The sequence below is a fragment of the Aquarana catesbeiana genome, linkage group LG02 (genome assembly GCF_042186555.1).
Source record: "Aquarana catesbeiana isolate 2022-GZ linkage group LG02, ASM4218655v1, whole genome shotgun sequence".
Classification (NCBI taxonomy): domain Eukaryota; kingdom Metazoa; phylum Chordata; class Amphibia; order Anura; family Ranidae; genus Aquarana; species Aquarana catesbeiana.
This window is the reverse complement of record NC_133325.1, coordinates 662,597,186-662,621,249: the sequence shown is the minus strand read 5'-3', so window position 1 is coordinate 662,621,249 and position 24,064 is coordinate 662,597,186.

The window sequence follows — 24,064 nt, the reverse complement described above, 5'->3', positions numbered from 1 at the left end:
TCTGAGCACTGACAGGCTGACCCCCCACCCCTTCAACCTCTGCAGCAATGCTGGCAGCACTCATATGTCTATTTCCCAAAGGCAACCTCTGGATATGATGCTGAGCACATGCACTCAACTTCTTTGGTCGACCATGGCGAGGCATGTTCTGAGTGGAACCTGTCCTGTTAAACAGCTGTATGGTCTTAGCCACCATGCTGCAGCTCAATTTCAGGGTCTTGGCAATGTTCTTATAGCCTAGGCCATCTTTATGTAGAGCAACAATTCTTTTTTTCAAATCCTCAGAGAGTTCTTTGCCATGAGGTTCCATGTTGAACTTCCAGTGACCAGCATACCTGCTCTCCATTCACACCCGAGACCTTGTAACACTTACAAGTCACATGACCCCGGGGAGGGAAAATGGCTAATTGGGCCCAATTTGAACATTTTCACTTAGGGGTGTACTCACTTTTGTTGCCAGCGGTTTAGACATTAATGGCTGAGTGTGACGTTATTTTGAGGGGACAGCAAATTTACACTGTTATACAAGCTGTACACTCACTACTTTACATTGTAGCAAAGTGTAATTTCTTCAATGTTGTCACATGAAAAGATATAATAAACTATTTACAAAAATGTGAGGGGTGTACTCACTTTTGTGAGATACTGTATATATATATATATATATATATATATATATATATATATAGCCCCTATTCAAAGCATATTTCCACTTTTGCAGTCAAATTTGAGAAAACCCTGCTATGTGTTATGTGTTCCAGTTCACACAGCATGCCTAAAAAAATATATATAAACATTTATTACCTTTTACATGTTTCTCAGGAAGAGATGTCATCGCTAACTGTAACATACAATGCAAGAAAACCAACCTCCTATAGCCTTTTTTTAGGGCATACAGTGCTCAAAATCTAACTACAATTGATAACAAAGATCTGCCTGCACAGTACAGACAGGGTTAATTATAGCAAATACAGCTGTCCAGTCCCCTCAAATTATGCTAAGTGAATAGGGACAAATAACACAAATAATGTTATTAGATGTGATTGAAAACAAGACTGCTGCTGTTATATACAGTGGGGATGGAAAGTATTCAGACCCCCTACATTTTTCACTCTTTGTTATATTGCAGCCATTTGCTAAAATCATTTAAGTTCATTTTTTTCCTCATTAATGTACACACAGCACCCCATACTGACAGAAAAACACAGAATTGTTGACATTTTTGCAGATTTATTAAAAAAGAAAAACTGAAATATCACATGGTCCTAAGTATTCAGACCCTTTGCTGTGACACGTATATTTAATTCAGTTGCTATCCATTTCTTCTGATCATCCTTGAGATGGTTCTACACCTTCATTTGAGTCCAGCTGTGTTTGATTATACTGATTGGACTTGGTTAGGAAAGCCACACACCTGTCTATATAAGACCTTACAGCTCACAGTGCATGTCAGAGCAAATGAGAATCATCAAATGAACTGCCTGAAGAGCTCATGCATGCATTTGTATTCAGTCCCCTTTACTCTGATACCCCTAACTAAAATCTAGAGAAACCAATTGTCTTCAGAAGTCACCTAGTTGGTAAATAGAGTACACCTGTGTGTAATTTAATCTCAGTATAAATACAACTGTTCTGTGAAGCCCTCAGAGGTTTGTCAGAGAACCTTAGTGAACAAACAGCATCATGAAGGCCAGAGAACACACCAGACAGGTCAGGGATAAAGTTGTGGAGAAGTTTAAAGCAAGGTTAGCTTATAAATAAATATCCCAAGCTTTGAACATCTCACAGAGCACTGTTTAATCCATCATTTGAAAATGGAAAGGGTATGGCACAATGGCAAATCTACCAAGAGATGGCCGTCCACCTAAATTGACAGGCCGGCAAGGAGAATATTAATCAGAGAAGCAGCCAAGAGGCCCATGGTAACTCTGGAGGAGCTGCAGAGATCCATAGCTCAGGTGGGAGAATCTGTCCACAGGACAACTATTACTTGTGCACTCCACGTGCCAGAGAGTATTGAGCAGGGATATGCAATTAGCGGACCTCCAGCTATTGCAGAACTACAAGTCTCATGAGGCATAGTAAGACTCTGACAGCCACAAGCATGAAACCCAGAGGCAGAGGCATGATGGGACTTGTAGTTTTGCAACAGCTAGAGGTCTGCTAATTGCATATCCCTGGTATAGAGCATCAGTAGTCGATTCATGAAGATTCATGAAGATCAAAAATAGAACTGTAACAATCCTTGTTTTATTTTATTATTATTGTTTTTGGTGAAGCAGTGTTTTTTCATTTAGGATAGAGTAAGAGAGGGTTATAACCGTTGTAAGGTTTTTTTGCCATCTGAGTCCTGTGGTGTCACTAGGGTCACCAGACCTTGTGTCCCCATTGGAAAATATCCCCATTATTCCTGTTCTAGGGACAACCCAAAATGTGGGATTTTCTTTTGCTTTCACTTTCATTGATATGGTAAACAGAACTAATATAAATAAGAGGGTGAATCTCCGTAACAGGGGCACAGACAACAAAAAACTTGTCAGGTGTTGTAATCCATCTCCACTCTATCTAAAACAAAAAAAAATATTTGCCTTTACTTATGCTTTAAGAGCAATAAGTCCACTGCAGTGACCATTCTTTATAGAGGAGGCAGTTGTCTTTACATCTCAAACGTTCACATTATGAAGGTCGGAGCACAAGGCTCTGCAGAGAGGTACATTGTGGTGACATCTTTGCAAGTACGAGCTACAATAGATGGCACAATTAAGTAATCTGTCATAATGATATCTAGAAACCATAACACACGAGGAGAAGAAAACCCTCCCTAAACTAAACACAGCTACTTAAAAGCTGCTATAAGCAAAAAAAAAAAAAAAAGAAGCTTGAGTTTTCTGTGATTCAACTTTCATAAATTAACCACTCTGGGTAACTTTAAAAAAGGAAAAGTTGCACAGGCTTCACAGGGTTAGATAGATTAGTCTGGTCCTTAAAGTATAACTAAAGGTTTGGATAGAACAGAGAGGGATTAAAAACACCTGTCTGATTTTTAACTGGAAATGTATTATTGGCATACAGCCAAGACAGCTGATTGGAGGAAAGGCACACACCCCCTCTCCTCATAGGCAAAGGAAGAAAGGAATGTGCAGAGGTCTGCTCTGAGACGGCAAGCTGACTGCTAATCTATTTATAGCAACCTCCCCCGACACACACTTCTATCTCCCATCTCAGAGAATGTGTGAGAAGTTATCAGGCCGATAACAGAGCTACGGAGCAAGAGACAGCTACAAGACATAGTGCTACTTATATATGTGCCCAGCTCAAATTTAAAGAATCGGGTTTACATCCACCTTAAGGTAAAAGAAGATCATACATTTTGAGTTATCACTAGAACGGAAATAGAGGGGAAAATTTCCAATGGGGACACTAGTTTCAGTGACTCTGGTGGCAACTAAGGATTTCCTCACTTTGGTGGGCTTTCCTGTCACTTCCTGTTTTGGCTATCGGATAAGACGTAAAGGCAAAACTCCCCAATGGGACGCAGATGGCCAAAAACTAACAAGGGTTATAATTAACTCACTGACTCTATCCTAAATTTGAAAAAAAAGTTTTGCTTTTAGTTCTGGTTTAAGAGTATCACAGTTAAAGGCCAGTTCTCAAAAATACTGTACAATCTTTGGTGATTTATGGAAACTGGGGCAAAATAAGAATACTGAAAACGTGAAGATGGTGGTCATAGTCATAGAAATGTTATTGGTTGCCGGGCTAACACTTTCAATTTTCCATTAATTTGTTTTTCTACTTTAGTGAGGACATTGTATGGATTGATTGTTCACATGTATACATCTAGCTTGTATGAAAAAAGGAAAGGAGTTATCTTTAATAAAATTGTGGATGTTGCAGAAAATTTCCAAGAATAATTATATAAATGGAAAAGGAAAATGTGCTTCATACTTGCTAACAGAAAAACACAGAACATTTCCTTCATTTTAGTGCTGCTGGATACAACTCACTTGAAATGCTGTAACTCCTCAAGGATAAAAGCATCTAAAATGATTCTTGATTGTAGGCTACAAAGGTGTTATACACACTTCAAAATGCACTAAGTTTGGACAAACCAGAAGCACTCAGGCCATACTACAGCCTTTGTTATGCTTGCTATTGCAAACAGCACCTGCACCAAGCAGTTATCAGGAACAGTACTTAGCTCTCACATTTATGAATTTCTACTGTAGCACTGTACAAGAACACAATACCCACTAAGACAAATATTACTTACAGGAATTGACCATAGTGAATATGCATTGCCTTACAAAATTAAATTACAAAATAATATTTATAAATATTTTATTTTCCTTTAACAAAATCCCTCACATGAATGGTCAAGAGCTAATAAGCTGGTTTGGTCTTAGACCTGACCTGAAGTTTTTTTTTTGTCTGACCTTCTGACACAGTATGGCTCTCAGCCATGGTCCTTGGCCAGTGTGGACATCCTCTATTGTGTTGCTATGGATATTTAGATGATTTTATAGCATATTTATTTGTTAGATCATGTGCTGTGTTAAGAAGCTAGGCTCTCCCCATTGAAAGGCCAATCCAGTTGGATTGGTTTAGGAGCTAAGCAGAGGACAGGATATGATATACAGGAAGTTGGGGGGAGGAGTTTAGGACTTTTTGAAACAAGCATGTGGGGAGACAAAGAACAGAGTTGGTTTGGAATACAAAGGACGAAGATACGTGTACTGGAAAACTTGATCTGAGGACTTTGGAGAAAGCAGCTGGACTTTGAGCAAAGAATAATGAAGATGTTTGGTTTTGGACTCCAGGAGATTTCATCTCCATCATAAAGATATGTATTGCATACATATTGTACATGCTTATTTTTATGAGAAAGGATAATTGGCTTGTGCATGTTGTATTGCGTATCCTACAGTTTTATGTACAGTTTTTCCTGTTCAGTAAAACACATTAAGATACTCAGGGCTTTTTTTCAGCGGTAACGTGGGGGAACGCAGTTCCGGCACCTTCAGCACTGAATGTATGTAATGGCAAGGGGTGCTGGGGGTGTGCTGGAGGTTCTATTGATGCTCGCTGCCGGGGAATCAATTGTTGCTGGAGGATATTTATTTTTGCAGGGAGGGGTCTACTGTTGCTCGTGAGGGATCTATTTCTGCTGGGGGTGGGTCTTATGTTGCTGGGGGGAGTCAGTAGTTGCTGGGAGGGATCTACTGTTGAGACATATGTCTATTGTTGCTGGCTGCTGGAGGGATTATTGATGCTGGCTATTGGGAGTTTAACATTGCTGGGGTGGATCTATTGTTGCTGGAAGGTCCATTGTTGCTAGCTACAGGAAATCTATTTTACTGTCTTTCTTTTTGTCATTAACATATTCCATACAAATTACTTAGCACCACAAAATGATTCTTGGTTCTATATTCTCTAAAAGGGGCTGTACTGGGAGGTGGGGTGGGAGTAGAACCAAGGGACAGTGCTCAGAGGTGAGTACGGGGCAGGGACAAGGGGTGAGTATGGAAGGGGTGAGTTCCTGCACCTATCCTCTGAGAAAAAAAGTCCTGAATATGCTACAGAAGTCTAAGCTTCCTTGGCTTTTACCGCAAGGACCTTTAAAAAGACACCAAGTAAAACATGTATCCAGTACTTATAAGGATATGGTTGTTTTTTTTAGGACCCATAATACAGCACACAAGGATATGGGGACAGCCAAGTACACTGCAAGCACAAAAAACTTAATCAGTGAGTTCCAAAGCAGCAGCCATACAGTTATGCTCATAAGTTTACATACGCTGACAGACTTTATGATTTCTTGGTCATTTTTCAGAGAATATGAATGATAAAACAAAAACATTTCTTTCACTTATGGTTAGTGTTTGGCTGAAGCCATTTATTATCAATCGACTGTGTTTACTCTTTTTAAATCATAATTGCAACAGAAACTACCCAAATGTTCCTGATCAAAAGTTTACATACCCTGGTGATTTTGGCCTGATAACATGCACACAGGTTGCCACAAAGGGGTGTGAATGGCTATTAAAGGTAACCATCCTCACCTGCGATCTGTTTGCTTGTAATTAGTGTGCGTGTTTTGACAGGGCTATGTTTACCTACCTCACTTATATGGTTAATGATACATAACATAAGTGATTAAAACCTTTATCTATATGAATCAACCCGTGAAATTGAGAACGAATGATACCTGTGCGAAAAGGATAACAATTTAATTTATTTAAACTTACTATTGTACAGAAAAGAAACTTGTATTAATCCGAGGTTAGCAACTATAACATAAATGATACAACCTTAAAACAATGATGTTACCAATGATACAAAATATTGGTATAATGGTCATACACATGCTATCAAGAGATTAATAATATATTAAGGCAAAATCCTACAGTAGAAAAAGTTAGGGACAAAGTAAAGAGAAGTAGGATAATATATTACACAGACATTTTTACATGTGGCCATATTGTATCCAGACCATGAGGTTAAGAGAGCAGGGGTAGCTCTCTCGATTGCTTTATACCCCCCCCATGCCCCTACTCCAGGTTCCAACCCCCCTGGGACCTTGTCATTGGTCCAGAGTTGCTCACATAAGCATTAGCTCTCTGTACCATGTTTTTAGTTGCTAGGTAGGATCCTAACATAACCAGTTCCGACATTAGCATGTCAAAAGACCCCTAACCAAGTGGTGACACAAAGTCTACTTAGGCGCTTTACTAAACAAAAGGACAATTGGACAATTTATCACCTGAAGACATCCAACAGTCCCCACAAGACAGGAAAAAATAAGCCCTGTAATGCTGAGCCCATATTTCATCACAAATTATATAAAGTCCTGTAAAAACATATACATACATATATATGTATATATATATATATATATATATATATATATATATATATATATATATATATATTCAATGGGGCATGGTAATTTATGTAAAGAATCATTGCAATGGTTCTCTTGAAGCTCCTTGTTATAAATATGAAATTCAAAATCTCCACCACAGTTTATAAAAGGTCAATGAGTTTCTGGACTCCTGACAGACCCTTGCATCTTTCATCCAGTGTTGCACTGACGTTTCTGGATTCTGAGTCATGGGGAAAGCAAAATAATTGTCAAAGGATCTGCGGGAAAAGGTAGTTGAACTGTATAAAACAGGAAAGGGATATAAAAAGATATCCAAGGAATTGAGAATGCCAAATAACAGTGTTCAAACTCTAATCAAGAAGTGGAAAGAAAAACCCACAAATAACTTCAGGTGAAATACAGAACTCTCTGAAAACATGTGGTGTGGCTGTTTCAAGAAGCACAATAAGGAGGCACTTGAAGAAAGGTGGGCTATATGGTTGAGTTGTCAGAAGAAAACCATTATTATGCAAATGCCACAAAGTATCCCGCTTGTATGTCATGTACCTGGGCGTCTTTGAACCGGGATGTTCCTGGTCCCACAGCTGCAGTCTTACCTGTTGTGCCACGGAGGAGCTCTGGAGTTATCGCAATGTTCTCCCAGCTTGATGCATTGCCTTGGACTCACTAGCCCCACCTACTGCCAGCTGCAGACAATGTACTATCAAGCAGCCCATAAATAGCAGCACTTCCTGTTACTCAGTGCCCGTTTGTTTGGACTTGCTCCCTGGGTGTGTTGATAGCTCTGTGATTTTGACTACCGTGTATTGAACCTCTGCCTGAATTCTTGACCATTCTCCAGACTGCTGATTTGGTACTTCACCACCAGCTTTGTATGATCTCTGCCTGCCTGACCATTCTTTGGATTTCAATTTTGTACCGCTTTGCCTGATCTGTTGCCGACTTGACCTGCCTAACTACTTTTTCGTCTGAATCCTCAGCATACAAGCTCCACTTCGGACACTACCTACCACAGGTATCTTACATTACAATACGCCAAACAGCACAGAGACAAGCCTCAAACCTTCTGGCACAAAGTAATTTGGAGTGATGAGACCAAAATTGAGCTTTTTGGCTACAACCATAAACGCTTCATTTGGAGAGGAGTCAACAAGGCCTATGATGAAAGGTACACCATTCCTACTGTAAAACACAGAGGTGGAACACTATTGTTTTGGGGATGTGTGAGCTACAAAGGTACAGGAAATTTGGTCAAAATTGATGGCAAGATGAGTGCAGTATGTTATCAAAAAATACTGGAGTAACATTTGCATTCATCAGCCAGGAAGCTGCACATGGGACATACTTGGACATTCCAACATGACAATGATCCAAAACACAAGGCCAAGTCGACCTGTCATTGGCTACAACAGAAGGTTCTGGAGTGGCCATCTCAGTCTCCTGACCTTAGTATCATTGAGCCACTCTGGGGAGATCTCAAATGTGCAATTCATGCAAGACAGCCAAAGAATTTGCAGGAACTGGAGGCTTTTTGCCAAAAGGAATGGGCAGTTTTACCATCTGAGAAGATAAAGAGCCTCATCCACAAATACACGGGACAATACATGGTATTAAGAACTGGAGTATGTAAACTTTTGATCAGGGTCATTTGGGTAGTTTCTGTTGCCATTATGATTTAAAAAGTGTAAACACAGTTGATTGATAATAAATGGCTTCAGCCAAACACTAACCATGAGTGAAAGAAAAGTGTTTGTGTTATCATTCATATTCTCTGAAAAATGGCCAAGAAATCATAAATTCTGCCAGGGTATGTAAACTTATGAGCACAACAGTATATACTGAACAAGTGGCTGTCCTGTACAGGAGCTGAACACAAAGATCTTTTTCCAAGGCTGCAATATTGCATGACTGTAGTCTTTGTAAGACCTCTGTGCACATAATCAGTTTTGTCTTTATGCACATACAGTGGGGAGAACAAGTATTTGATACACTGCCAATTTTGCAGGTTTTCCTACTTACAAAGCATGTAGAGGTCTGTAATTTTTATCATAGGTACTCATAGGTACTCTTCAACTGTGAGAGATGGAATCTAAAACAAAAATCCAGAAAATCACATTGTATGATTTTTAAGTAATTCATTTGCATTTTATTGCATGACATAAGTATTTGATACATCAGAAAAGCAGAATGTAATATTTGGTACAGAAACCTTTGTTTGCAATTACAGAGATCATATGTTTCCTGTAGCTCTTGACCAGGTTTGCACACACTGCAGCAGGGATTTTGGACCACTCCTGCATACAGACCTTCTCCAGATCCTTCAGGTTTCAGGGCTGTCGCTGGGCAATACGGACTTTCAGCTCCCTCCAAAGATTTTCTATTGGGTTCAGGTCTGGAGACTGGCTAGGCCACTCCAGGACCTTGAGATGCTTCTTACGGAGCCACTCCTTAGTTGTCCTGGCTGTGTGTTTCGGGTCGTTGTCATGCTGAAAGACCCAGCCACGACCCATCTTCAATGCTCTTACTGAGGGAAGGAGGTTGTTGGCCAAGATCTCGCGATACATGGCTCCATCCATCCTCCCCTCAATACGGTGCAGCTGTCCTCTTTGCAGAACAGCAGCCCCAAATAATAATGTTTCCACCTCCATGCTTCTTGGTTGGGATGGTGTTCTTGGAGTTGTACTCATCCTTCTTCTTTCTCCAAATACGGCGAATGGAGTTTAGACCAGAAAACTCTATTTTTGTCTCATCAGACCACATGACCTTCTTCCATTCCTCCTCTGGATCATCCAGATGGTCATTGGCAAACTTCAGACGGGCCTGGACATGCGCTGGCTTGAACAGGGGGACCTTGCGTGCGCTGCAGGATTTTAGTCAATGACGTCGTAGTGTGTTACTAATGGTTTTCTTTGAGACTGTGGTCCCAGCTCTCTTCAGATCATTGACCAGGTCCTGCCATGTAGTTCTGGGCTGATCCCTCACCTTTCTCATGATCATTGATGCCCCACGAGGTGAGATCTTGCATGGAGCCCCAAACCGAGGGAGATTGACGTCATTTTGAACTTCTTCCATTTTCTAGTAATTGTGCCAACAGTTGTTGCCTTCTCACCGAGCTGCTTGCCTATTGTCCTGTAGCCCATCCCAGCCTTGTGCAGGTCTACAATTTTATCCCTGTTGTCCTTACACAGCTCTCTGGTCTTGGCCATTGTGGAGAGGTTGGAGTCTGTTTGATTGAGTGTGTGGACAGGTGTCTTTTATACAGGTAACAATTTCAAACAGGTGCAGTTAATACAGGTAATGAGTGGAGAACAGGAGGGCTTCTTAAAGAAAAACGGAATTCTTACTGGTTAGTAGGTGATCAAATACTTATGTCATGCAATAAAATGCAAATTAATTATTTAAAGGTCATACAATGTGATTTTCTGGATTTTTGTTTTAGATTCCATCTCTCACAGTTGAAGAGTACCTATGATAGAAATTACAGACCTCTACATGCTTTGTAAGTAGGAAAACCTGCAAAATCGGCAGTGTATCAAATACTTGTTCTCCCCACTGTAGCTGATGTTCAACACATGCACATGTCTACTTGTCATGGTGCAACCTGGTCAAAATCGAACCTTCTATTAATAACTCAAAGAGCACTTATGGCATGTGGTGCCTTCAGCAATGCCTCCTTGTTTTGTCTCTATTCCATGCCACCCTGCTTTATTCATAATACTGTTCTCTACAGTTGAGTCATCAGTTGCTGCATTAGCACCATTGAAGATGCATTATTTGATGTTAACTATTGGCAGTGGACCTATTCTAATGCAACAGTGCTTGCACAGTTATGGATAATTGATTTGAGACTTTTATAGCTTGGTTCCAGATGTTAAGAAGTCAAATGGATGCCTCTCCCCTATAATGAGTTGGTTTTCTATTCGGCTTTGCCTGTAACCACCTTGTCATTTGTCAATATACTGTAGAGATGTCTGTGGTATAAATTATTTAGTGATACACTTGAATATACAGTATGTGGCCCACTACTTTATTACGACCTTTTAAAATTTCAGACAGAATTAAATACAAGGTCTGTAGTGGCAACAGTACTGTGATAATGGATGTGTCTTCGTGTTGTTTTAGTTGCTCATCTCATCTTCTGTAAAGTCTTTATTTTAACCAGAAGTTCAATGTGTCCTATTGCGCTTGGTGACCAGAATATAAATACTACAAAGTTCCTCCAAAGCTTGTACTGAAGGGCACCAAACATTAAGAGAAAGCCAAGAATGTGGTGTCAGAGCATGGTGACAGAAATCTGCCAGAGAAGGACAACAGTACTGTGAAAAAACCTACAAGATTTTACTCTTTACTAGAAATATAGCAAGAAAATATGTGTCTGACGACTAGGAGAAATATAAACATCCAAACCCCTTGATGATCTCTAGAAACATTTCTAAGAATTGGAGGAGATGGTAAGAAAAATATAACTATACTATCAGAAAAAAGGTGCTTGTAATTACAAGGATGATCATGATCAGAAAATAGGCATTTTGCTACATGAGTGTTGATTTGGAGTTGTATAAGACTATCAATACAGAACATGTAAATTTGCAAGTACCCAATAAAAGTGATTACCAGAATTCAAAAACCATTACAATGTGTGTGGGATATCAGTTTTGGGCACTCTTAGTTGTTAACGCTGAATTCCAGGAATTCGGGTCCTTTGGAAAAAAGTAAGGCACACTATAAGTGCATAACACCTCCTGGGCTTAGCTCTATTAATTACTGTATATCTGACAGCTTTATAGTACTCCCAGAAGACAGCTATCGCTGTAGTTCCGGGAGCCCAATTCTGATTTTTCTGAGTTATGCATCTTGTACAGGAGATTTGCAGCAGCTGCTGTGCCTGCCCCTCCCTTCCTCCAGCCCATTCACATAAGCTTTTGTATTATGTGAACACATTCACAAAATACAAAGGCTTCTATGAATGGCCAGCAGAGGGGAGGGTGGGCATAGCTGCTCTGTGTCATATACCCATTGGTACAGCACTAATTCCTACTAATTACTAACATAAATAATATTACATCTCATGTGTCCCCAATATCTTATATGACAAAAAAATTGTATTTAAGTGTCCTTGCAGAAATAAATAATAAAATATTAAAAATTACAATTAAATCGATAAAGTACAAACAATAAGTTCTCTCCAGCTGAAACTGGGATATATTTAAGTGTCCTTAGTGCAGCTATTCCACTATCTTGCTGGATTTTTCACAATCTATAATCGTGCAACGAAAATCTCCTTGTCTATGTACCCACCACCATCAGATGTATCCTCACCCAAAGGATTGGACCTTACATATAAACGCTTGGTCAAACAGGCTTGTGTCCTCTTATAGGACAGATATAGAACCTCCAGGTTCCTTGAAATCTATTGGGATCTCTGCTGGACTAAGCCTCAAATCCAATTGGTGGTACCTCCCCTTTAAGGAGCCTTCGTCTCCATTTTTTCCACTCGATGATATGCAAAAGGAAACTATAATATCGCTTTACCGTTTTTACACAAAGGAATTCTTTACAATTACCTCACACCACTACTCACATTTATTAAGCTTTTACAGGTTATCAGAGGTAAGGATGAACATAAATGTGACTTCTTGTGTTTAATAAACTTCCACCACCTGTGATCCTGCACACCCTTCAGATGTGCTCTCACCTGGTATAAATGTTTGGTGTCTTTATTAAGGTTCACAAGATGTGTTTCTCCTTTAAGTGAAATCCGGCCAGTTGTTCTTTCCAGTTCCGATCTCTGCTCATCTTCCCCACACCATCACATGGAAAGGTAACAAATTAAAAATAGTGCTTTATCCTTAAACACACTTTATTTGCTGCCAAACATCCTTTAATATGCCACTCACAATAGTCACTTTATTATAAGGCACACCACTTCTCCAAAAAAACCTGCTCTGTCTACAGTCAGACTGCCAGCGACTGCATACTAATGTCCCACAGCAAAATACCATAGGTATATAGGAAAGAATTTCAAAAGGAACCAGGATTACTATAATAAAACAAACACAATCAAATTGCGTAGAGTGGATCTTCCTTTTATTGGTGAGTTGAAGACTTTCTTAGTATGAACACAAGACTGGTGGGTATATACTGCCTATTGATGTTATAGATATTGGTAAGATTTCAGTACACACCATGAAGGTTCCTACTGATTCCACTGGTGAAAATGCAGTAGAATTGGCAAAAACTGCAAATTACACATCTGATCTGAACCCAGTAGAATCTCGTAGAGGGTTATATAAAGATGAACAGACTGAAGCTGTCATCTTCCAGCTGCTGAGTCAGCCCCAATGGTTCAGCTGCCAGCTGGTTTACTAATAGCTGGTGAACAGGCAAAAGATCTTCTAAACTTCTGAGCCATATTCTAAATACATGGGTGTATTGATGAAAAATTGACAAAACAGAGGTATTAATGGTTTATACCTGTAATGTTAAAATATATTATTGTTTAATACTCATAATGCTTTTGCTCAATAATAGGGATTGCTAAACTGTGCAGTAAATTTAAAGTTCAGTGAAGTCTAAGTAACTTGAATTTAACCAAATTTTTGCAGAGAGAGAGAGCTCCATTTTTGTTGACAATGTTGCTCGAATCAAAAAAGTAACCAATGAAGATAAGTTACTAGCAGCGCTATGTTAACACTCTAGAAATATACCTACATTCAAAGAAAATCAATTCATATAAATCAATCCATATATGTGAACATATTTGTGTTAGTCAAACAATATTAGATTATTGTTTATTAGATTATTATTAGATTATTAATATTGGTTACCTTTTTTTTCATATTAGGGATTTATAGCGGTGTTATAAATAATCTTACTTTATTACATTAAATATTTTATTTTATTTTGAATACATTTTTTTTGGGGGGGGGGGGGTAACCTTAGCACGGATTAGGGGTTGTAGTGTTTTTTTTTTAATGTTACTCGAATCTTGCAATAATTATCTTTTTAAAACATTTCCAAAGCCTCCTCTAATGCCCTGTACACACAGTCGGATTTTCCGACGGAAAATGTTCGATGGGAGCTTGTTGTCAGAAAATCCGACTGTGTGTGGGGTCCATCGGACATTTTCCATCGGAATTTCCGTCACACAAAATTTGAGATCTGGATCTCAAATTTTCCGATAACAAAATCCGTTGTCGTAAATTCCGATCACGTGTACACAATTCCGACGCACAAAGTTCCACGCATGCTCGGAATCAAGCAGAAGAGCCACACTGGCTATTAAACTTCATTTTTCTCAGCTCATCGTATGTGTTGCACGTCACTGCGTTCTTGACGTTCGGAATTTCTGACAAGATTTGTGTGACCGTGTGTATGCAAGACAAGTTTGAGCCAACATCCGTTGGAAAAAATCCATGGATTTTGTTGTCGGAATGTCCGATCGTGTGTACAGGGCATTACCCTGTTTTTGAGAATCAACATACAGAGTCTGTAGTGTGTGACTACAATCAGTCTTTAGAGAAAGATTAGCACATGGTGTCAGGATAGGTATGAAGAACTTCTTGATAACAGGTAGATAGTTCAAAAGCTATTGTGTGCCTGGATACCAAAACTGCCGTTACATAAGTATGTTTATGGAAAAAGCTGAAAAATCATTAGAGTGCAACCTTCATTGCACTTAGCTTTATCCATTCAATGGACATTGATCTCTATGGTTAATGGTACTTAAAGATTAGGAAACATCCAAAATAGTGCATGTTAAGTTTCAGGGACATGTGCTTAGTAATTATAGAAGCCTTATATAACACTGAAATCAATTATTTCTAGGAAGTATTTTGTTTCATCTCATTGTGCTAGACAAAGCTAAACACATTTGAAGTACAATGCTGTTATTTAGAAAAGTGAGAGTATGTTACACTTATGGCTCATACTATAACTTCTGTGGACCCCCTTGTGACATTGGATATTTATTTAATGTTATATGATACTTTATCCATTTGCATATCCCTGTATTGTCTCACAATAGCAGCCAAGGGCTATCCTCCTTGGCACCTTTTAAGTTCTGGGCAAGGCTGCCAAGCGTCATTTTCATTCCATCCTGCTGTGCCCCTACTTGTTCCAGTTCAAAGAATTGGATATTACGGAAACTGAGAATAAACATAAAAGCAATGTTAAAAGCATTTCTAAAGGGACCTAGCAAAGGCAGCCTATGTATTTCTCTCACTAAAGATTTCACCAGGCAAATATCTAAATATAAAATAAAATACAGATATTTAAACTGTCTTATCTGCTAAAAAATGTGCAATTATTTTCAGCAAATTGTCTAAAGCAGTGCCCTTTGTCTGCCTTTATCCTGCCCTCAGACACTATTTCTCCAACTGACACCAACGATGAAGCACCATTCATTCCACTCATATCAACAGTGGGGTATAATTCCTCTCTCTACCACTTATGATGAGGCATTATTCTTTACACTTAAACCAATGATGAGGCACCATTCCTTTCACTGACACCAATGAGACACTATTACGTCCACTGACACCAACAATGGGGCACTGTTTCTCCCACTGATATGAACAATGGAGCACTATTCCTCCCACTGACACCAAAGATGGGGTAGTATTCTTTCCACTAGTATTAATGATGGGACATTATTCCTCCCATTGACACCAATGATGGGGCACTGTTCCTCCCACTAATACCACTGATGGGACACTATTTCTCCTCTTACTGATCATACTACATTGCCAGGACCGTAACACGCTATTTCCTGTTTCAGCTTTGCAGAATTTTAGCAAACACTTGACTCACAGTTGCTGTGTGGTCCTGCAATGTGAAATTCCAACAACAAAATCACATCGTTTTTCTGCTGTTCAGTTTGTGCTTGTGGGTTTGTATCTGGTCTTCACTGCGTGCAGTGTGTTCCCATTGGTTTATTTAGTGTGTTCTTGTCCGTTCGTTACTGATTTTCAGGTCGCTCTTCACAGGCCTTGCTGTTCTTCAGTGCGTTCTGTTACTTCGTTTTAACCAGCCGACTGTTTTGAAGCCATGTTGCCTGTACGTACTCATCGTAGATTTTGTGCTGTGCGGGGGCTTGGTGTTGAGGTTCTTACTTTGACACAAGCCCAGTCCACGAACAGGGCGAGGAGGAGTTCATGGACCAAGAATTGGTTGCTCCAGGGTGACCAATTCTGTCACATGCCTTTGCTCCATGAGATCCGTGAGAATAATCCTGACAATTTCAGGAACTTTCTCAGGATGACGGACCCCGTTTTTCACCATTTGTTGGCTTTGCTGACCCCTTATATCAGCAGGCAGGATACCTGCATGCGGCAAGCCATCACTCCGGAACAGAGGCTCGTCGCCACGTTGCGGTACTTAGCGACAGGGAGAAGCCTGCAGGACCTCAAGCTCTTGACAGGCATCTCACCCCAGGCTCTGGGGATCATTATCTTGGAGACTTGTTCTGCCATCATCCAGGTCCTGCAGAAGGACTATATTAAGGTAAGATTTTTATCCTTTAACATCACATTTTATTGTATTTAATGTTTGATAATATATTGTATTTCTTTTATCATTCCCTAATTACCATGATTGTAATATGCTGTGAATGTTCTCTTTGTCCTCATGCATGCTGGAATATTTTAATGTTTTTTTTTGTCCTTCATGCATATTTGCCTTCACTTACCTCCCCAGCATGCTCTCCTGGGCCCATATCTACCTTGCCTAGTCACTTAACAATGTATTTTGTCATCTCCATAATAGTGCCTTACCCTAAACACCCCCTAAAATGTGTACAAATTTTGTGTCCTTAAATTCTGGCAGAGTGCCAGAGGCTTTTTTTTTGGGTCCCAAACTCATTTGGAACCCTCCCTCCCCCCAACCGCTAAGTCAAGCCATAACAATCCTCTATCTGCCGACTTTGCCAAACCCATACACACTATACCTACTTCTTTTGTGGTCAGATTTCTGTATGAATTCCCCAAAGCATGTATTGCAAGGGCCTGCCTGAATACTTTCAAATGGTACTGTTTAAAGTTTTTGTATCCTATTATTATCTTGATAGGCAATTGCAGAATGTTAAAATTGTGCTCCAATTTGGACAGTGTGTATTTATATTTTTGTATTATGACACTTCTTACCTGTCCAGTGAGCTGCCAATAGTGTAAGTAAGGAGGGGCTGGCCAAAGTAATACACATTATTTAGGCATTCATCTCTAAATGAAGTGGAGAGGGTTACCTGTCCAAAAGATCTCTCCCCCCCTAACATTTTAACAATGGGCCATCAGAGGGGGTGAGGAATCTGATAGGTGGACCTTATACTTTTGAATTTAAATACTCCCTAAAATAAATGTTATACTGATGTTGGCCAAGAATGTTTGTGTGTAATCTGCTTTCAATGTTTATGTGCAAAATGACAAATTTTTTATTCTTATTTGACTCCACAGTTTCCTTCCAACCCACAGGAATGGCAGACTGTGGCCTCCCACTTTGCCCAGCGGTGGGACTTTCCCAACTGCGTAGGGGCAATTGATGGGAAACATGTCACATAGTCCCACCCCCCAACTCGGGGTCATACTCTTATAATTACAAGGATTCAATAGTATTGTGATGTTGGCGGTGGTGTCGGCTACTTACGAGTTCCTGTATGTGGACGTGGGGAAGAATGGCCGAATGTCGGATGGTGGAGTATTTGCCCAAACTCTACAGTTCTACAGGCGTCTCCAGAATGGCAGCTTGGGCTTGCCACCTCCAGAAGACAATGCGGAAAGACTCTCATTCGTCTTCGTTGCGGATGAAGCGTTTGCGCTAGGGGACCATCTTATGCGGCCATTCCCTATGAGGACCCTCACCCCGGACCAGAGGGTTGTTAATTACCGGCTGGCCAGAGCCAGAAGAGTGGTGGAGAATACGTTTGGAATAATGGCCAGCCTGTTTCGCCTATTTCCTACACCTATACACATGGCGGAACATAAACTCAATCGCATCATCCTGTGTTGCAGTGTTCTCCACAACTTTTTAAGGAGAAATTGTTTAAACTATGCTGCCTCAGTTGGGCCTGAGGCCGGAATTCATATTAATGAACCAACCCCAACGGCACTTGAAACTGGGCGTCCTGGCTTGCCCCCCCAGAGTGCCTGTGAGGTCCGTATAAGATACATGGAATACTTTGTGGGTAGGGGGGCCATCGATATGTCAGACAATGTCTTAGACATTTTTAAAATAAAAATATATTTGAAACTGAACAAATATTTGCTTTGATTTACTGCTTGGCTTTCTTTTAGCTGTCTCCTTGGTTATCTCACATATCTCACATACAGGGGGCTACACATACAGGGGTTCTTCCAAAGAAGTGGCGTTCTTTAAATAAGTGACACTTCTGCTCTTGCACCATCCATCTGAACATCTTCTTCTCTCTTCACAGGTAAACCTGCGTTTATATCTCCACATACCTTAAAACTGAATATTGCATGACTGCAAAAAAGCTTATTTGGTAAACCTGCGTTTATATCTCCACATACCTTAAAACTGAATATTGCATGACTGCAAAAAAGCTTATTTGGTAAACCTGCGTTTATATCTCCACATACCTTAAAACTGAATATTGCATGACTGCAAAAAAGCTTATTTGGTAAACCTGCGTTTATATCTCCACATACCTTAAAACTGAATATTGCATGACTGCAAAAAAGCTTATTTGGTAAACCTGCGTTTATATCTCCACATACCTTAAAACTGAATATTGCATGACTGCAAAAAAGCTTATTTGATAAATCTGTTTGTCACCACTGTTTCAACTCCATCTGTAGCCATGCTCACATTATTTCAATGTTTATTTAGCCATTAAGTCTTACCTAAATTATGGGTTGCCTTATCTTTACAGTTTTGGCCTTTTAGTCCTGTAGTGAGTTTGTGCAGTTTTACTACTGTATATTGAAATGTGTCAGTGTAGTGTGTCAGGGCAGTTTTACTGCAGTATATTGTAGTGCGTCAGTGCAGTTTTACTGCAATATATTGTAGTGCGTCAGTGCAGGTTTACTGCAGTATATTGAAGTGTGTCAGTGTAGTTTAACTTCAGTATATTGAAGTGCGTCAGTGCAGTTTTTTATATTGAAGTGCATCAGTGCAGTTTTACTGCAGTATATTAAATGTGATAGAGTGTGGATTGAGTGACCTCAAAGGATCCGGCACCTCATCCCTTGTATTAATAGAGTATAAATATAGGGATTGGAATTGGGATTATGGCGGTGCCCAACACAGTATAGAAAACAATTTCATTCATAATTTAAAAATATTTTATTACATAAAAAATTATCAGACAAAACAATCATCCTGAAGAAGCCAATGTTTGGCGAAACATGTAGGGATCGCTACAAGTAATTTCCACAGACAGATGGAAACTCTGGCCAGTATTTGCAATTATATGGATACTCTGTGTTTTATGCACCCATGATTGTTTTGTCTGATGATTTTTTTATGTAATAAAATATTTTTATATTATGAATGAAATTGCTTTCTTTACTGTGTTGGGGGAACTGCCATAATCCCAATTCCAATCCCCATATTTATGCAGTACATTAAAGTGTGTCAGTGCAGTTTTACTGCAGTATATTGTAGTATGTCAGTGCAGTTTTACTGCAGTATATTGACGTGCATCAATGTAGTTTTACTGCAGTATACTGAAGTGAAATTTCTGTCAGCAGCAGTCCTCAAGTTAAAGTGCACCAAACACCACTTTTAAAATGCATCAAATTACACATGGGATAGAGACATCCCTGTCTCTATTACATTTCAGTAATAACCCCCACCTCCATTATGTCTGGGAGGCCAACAAGGAGAGGCAGACATTCCCATGCCACTATGAGGGGGCCAACATTGTATGTGTCCACAGGCAAAGGTGGACATGGTCTGTCCTCAGGCAGGGCACCATTTTCTCTGTTTAGTGATATTACCCATGCTATCCAGCCACAGCATGCATAGAAGGTGGTGGACTGGCTTACTAAACCATCCTCATCCTCCTCATCCTCTATCACCTAAACAGAGACTAGTGTACAGTCCACCATAGCTGCCAGAGTGGCTTATTCTGCCTCCATAGCCCTAGCATAATGCATGGAGGAGTCAGCTAAGTTATTTGAACATAGCATCAGCCACTTGCCCTTTGACAATGAACAGGCATTACTTGATTCTTATGTTGGTTCTGACTCTGAAGTTGAGGTAAGTAGGAACATGAGCCTACAGAGGGGAGAATGCTGATAAACAACAAATTGGTAGTCATGTTCCCCCAGCCACAGTGTATTGCCAAGTTGGCTCCAGTGATGATGAGGATGGAGGGGATGATGATGAGGTCACTAACACAACTTGGGTTTCGAATAGAGCAGAGGAGGAAAGTGAGGATGAGGCACAACCCCAACGATGCAGAATGTCCTCTAGAGGCATCATGGAAAAGTAGAGAGCAGTCACCCTATTCCATCAGATTGTGGAGCTGTTATCTCCTGGCCCACTTCCCACAGCTCAGCTGCCTGGGCTTTTTTTAGCACATGTGCAGCCGATCGCACTGTTGAAATTTGCAACCTTTGTTTCAAGCACATGGAGAGTGGCAAAAACACCAGCCATTTGGTTACCACATGCTTGACAAGGCATTTAACCTCCCACCTCTCAGCCCATTGGCAAGAGCACCTGAAAGCCACATAAAAGGGATGCAATTCTTCTCCTCCTCACTCCTCAAATTTCATGTCTACCCCCACTATATCTCATGACCTCTCAGCAGCCTCCACTGACTGGGATGATGGTATAGCGAAGGGTGTCACAGGTCCTTGCAGCACGTCTGCCAGCAGCACACCACCAGCTGTAGAGTATAGAAGGCAAATGTTTCTGTCCCAGCTGCTGCAGCGAAAAAAAGAATACAGTCACTGCCACCCACATGCCCAGCATCTAAATTCCAGACACCCCGTGAAATTGCAGAATGTGCTGTACCACAATAGCAGGCTCAGAGTTATTTCTGTGCATGTAAGGCCATTCCACATGAAAGGCAATGTTTTGGCATTGTTGGGCAAGGCAGTCAGCAGCAAGGTCCACCTTACTGCTGACTTGTGGTCCTGCAAGCATGGTCAGGGACTCTATATTTCATTCACAGCACACTGGGTAACTCTGTTTGCAAAGGAAGGATGCAGGACAGGGTTAATGCTGGAGCTTGTTTTTCCACATCTCCATACAGCTGGTGGCAATGATGGGAGATTTGTCAGCTCCATCCCCTCCTCCTCCTCCATGCCCTCCTTTGCTGAATTGTTCTGTGAACCACCAGTACCCCCTAAGCGTTCAAGAGGCTATTCAATGAGTCAGGCTAATAGATGACATGCAGTGCTTCAGCTGGTCTGTCTAGGGGACAGGAGCCACACCAGAGAAGAGATTTTTTCAGCTCTGCAGCCCAGAGGGGGCTCACGCCAGGTCAGCTTGAGCCAGGAATGGTGTTGTGCAATAATGGCACTAACCTCCTGCCCACTCTTTGACAGGGAAAGTTGACACATGTGTCATGCCTGGCATGGTGGTGGTTGGAAGATCTCCTGAAGCAGGCCAGAAGAGCCTGTACCCATTTCAGGTAGTCATACACAGCTAGTGTTCGGTTGGCTGAAATTCAGCGGGAATTCCACCTGCCCGTAAACCGCCTGATTTGTGAAATGCCAACCAGGTGGAACTCAATTTTGGCAATGCTACAGCAGCTGCACATGCAGCAGAGGTTCGCCAACGAGTTCCTGTGCGAGTATGGCACAATGACAGGCTCAGGGCAGCTCAGCTTTTTTTTTTGCTGGGCTGCCCTGCATCCAGTGTGCTTTCCAAACGGGCATTCAGTGCTGCTGGAGGTTTTGTGACAGATAAGAGTGCACCTGTCCACAGACTCAATTGACCAGTTGACATTTACAGAAATAAATCATTTCTGGATTAGCAGCAGCTATCAGGCCCCTGATGCCGTCGTCGATTAAGTGTTTTTGGGATGTGGAATCTCTCCAAGGCTATCTAGGCTGCCTAGGTTTGTGGATGTTGATTTTATCTGGAAGAAATTTTTGGTATAAGTTTCATGGGCACATTTACACCCAAGGACCAATTTTTCCACACCTGTTTGACAGGTGCATATCATTTACTTTTTTACTGCAAGGTCAATTCTTGCTTACATCAAGAGTACCTCTGTAGTGTTATGGTGTGAAGGCACCACCAACAACCAGAGCCCAGTTTTTACGCCACTGTTTGGCCGGGGCATATCATTAAAATTTTTTACAGCAAGGCCAATTCTTGCTTTCATAAACAGTACCTTCAAACTATGGCCCTCCAGTTGTTTAGGAACTACAATTCCCATCATGCCTAGTCATGTCTGTGAATGGGACGGGTAGACTGACTCCCCAAGCCATTGTTTACTAAATAAAGAAGGTTTGCAAGGGAAATAAATTTAAATGTCATTTTTTTTCTTTATAAATGTCAGTTTTGCTACAGCAGGTTCTATACACAGTACAGATCCGCCACTTTACAGGCAGACTAATGGGACCCCCAGGTACTATATTTAAAGGAATTTTTCAATGTTATTGTTTCACTTTAACCACTTCAAACCCGGCCTATAGCAGAATGTTGGCCAGGAATTGGTTCAGTTATCCTGACTGGGCATCATATGACATCTAGCAGGTTAAGCCATGATCGCATGCCCACGGGGAAGCACAGCATGGCGATCGGTGGTGTGGTTTGTCAGTCTGACACACTGCATCTCCGATCTAGGTGCAGAGCCTCTGACGTAGGCTCTTTACCATGTGATCAGCTGTGTTCAATCACAGCTGATCACAGTGTAAACAGAAAAAGCCATGTATAGGCTTTTCCCCTACTCGCACTGACAGATGCAAGTAGAGGAGAGCCGATCAGCTGCTCTCCTGACAGGGGGTCTGCACTGATTGATTATCATTGCAGCCCCCCTGAGTATGCCCACCCAGTACCACCAGGGATGCCCACCCATGGCCACCAGGGATGCTCACCCATGACCACCAGGTAAGCCCGCTAGAGCCCACCAGGGATGGCAATCATTGCCCATTAGGGATGGCACTCTGTGCCCATCTTTGATGCCTGCCAGTGCCTCTGATCAATGCTGCCTATCAGTGCCATCTATCAGTGCCACCCATCAGTGCCCATCAGTGCCGCCTATACATTCCCTCCAGTGCCACCTATCAGTGCCACCTATGAGTTCCCATCAGTGCCACCTATGAGTGCCCATCAGTGCCACCTATCTGTGCCCATCAATGCCGCCTATGAGTGCCCATCAGTGCCATCTATCAGTGCCACCTATCAGTGCCCATCAGTGCTGCTTATCAGTGCCGCCTATTAGTGCCTATCAGTGCTGCATATAGGTGCCACATCATAAGTGCCCATCAATGAAGGAGAAAACTTACTTATTTACAACATTTTGTAACAGAAACAAAGAAAAAAAATGTATTTTATGTTCGTTCTTTTTTTATTTGTAGCGCAAAAAATAAAACCCCCAGAGGTGATCAAATACCACCGAAAGAAAGCTCTATCTGTGGAAAAAAATTATACAAATTTTGTTTTGGTACAGTGTCACATGACTGCGCAATTGTCATTCAAAATGTGAGAGCGCTGAAAGTCGGTCTGGGCAGGAAGGTGTAAAAGTGCCCTGTATTGATGTCTTTAAGCATCATTAAATCACTGCTCATTTAAAAAGTATCTTTTTTAAAAAAAATTTTTGCATTGATACATGTTCACTAGTGCAGAACACGGACCCCTATACCCTTTGCACAATAATTTGCATATAAGCCTTCAAAATGTCACTTTTGATTTTTCCAGTTCGACTCCCATAGACTTTAATGGGCTTCGTTGTTTGGCTCCGAACTTTTGTGATGTTCGAAAGTTCTAGCGCAAACCAAACAGGGGGTCTAGATCCAACAAATGCTTCTAAAAACTGAACTATAGTCCACTGGGAGTCACCAAGGCTTTTGCCATAATGTGCAAGTATGTACATCATATTTGCACATTAATAATAATAATAATAATAATAATAATAATAAAAAAAATAATATAATAATTCAATTGGGAGCACTTACTGTTTCAATTTGGTATTGGGATCTTTGATGAGGAGACTCTGCTCTAAGCATCTGTTAGACTTATCTGCTTCGGTAGCCCTACCTGCAG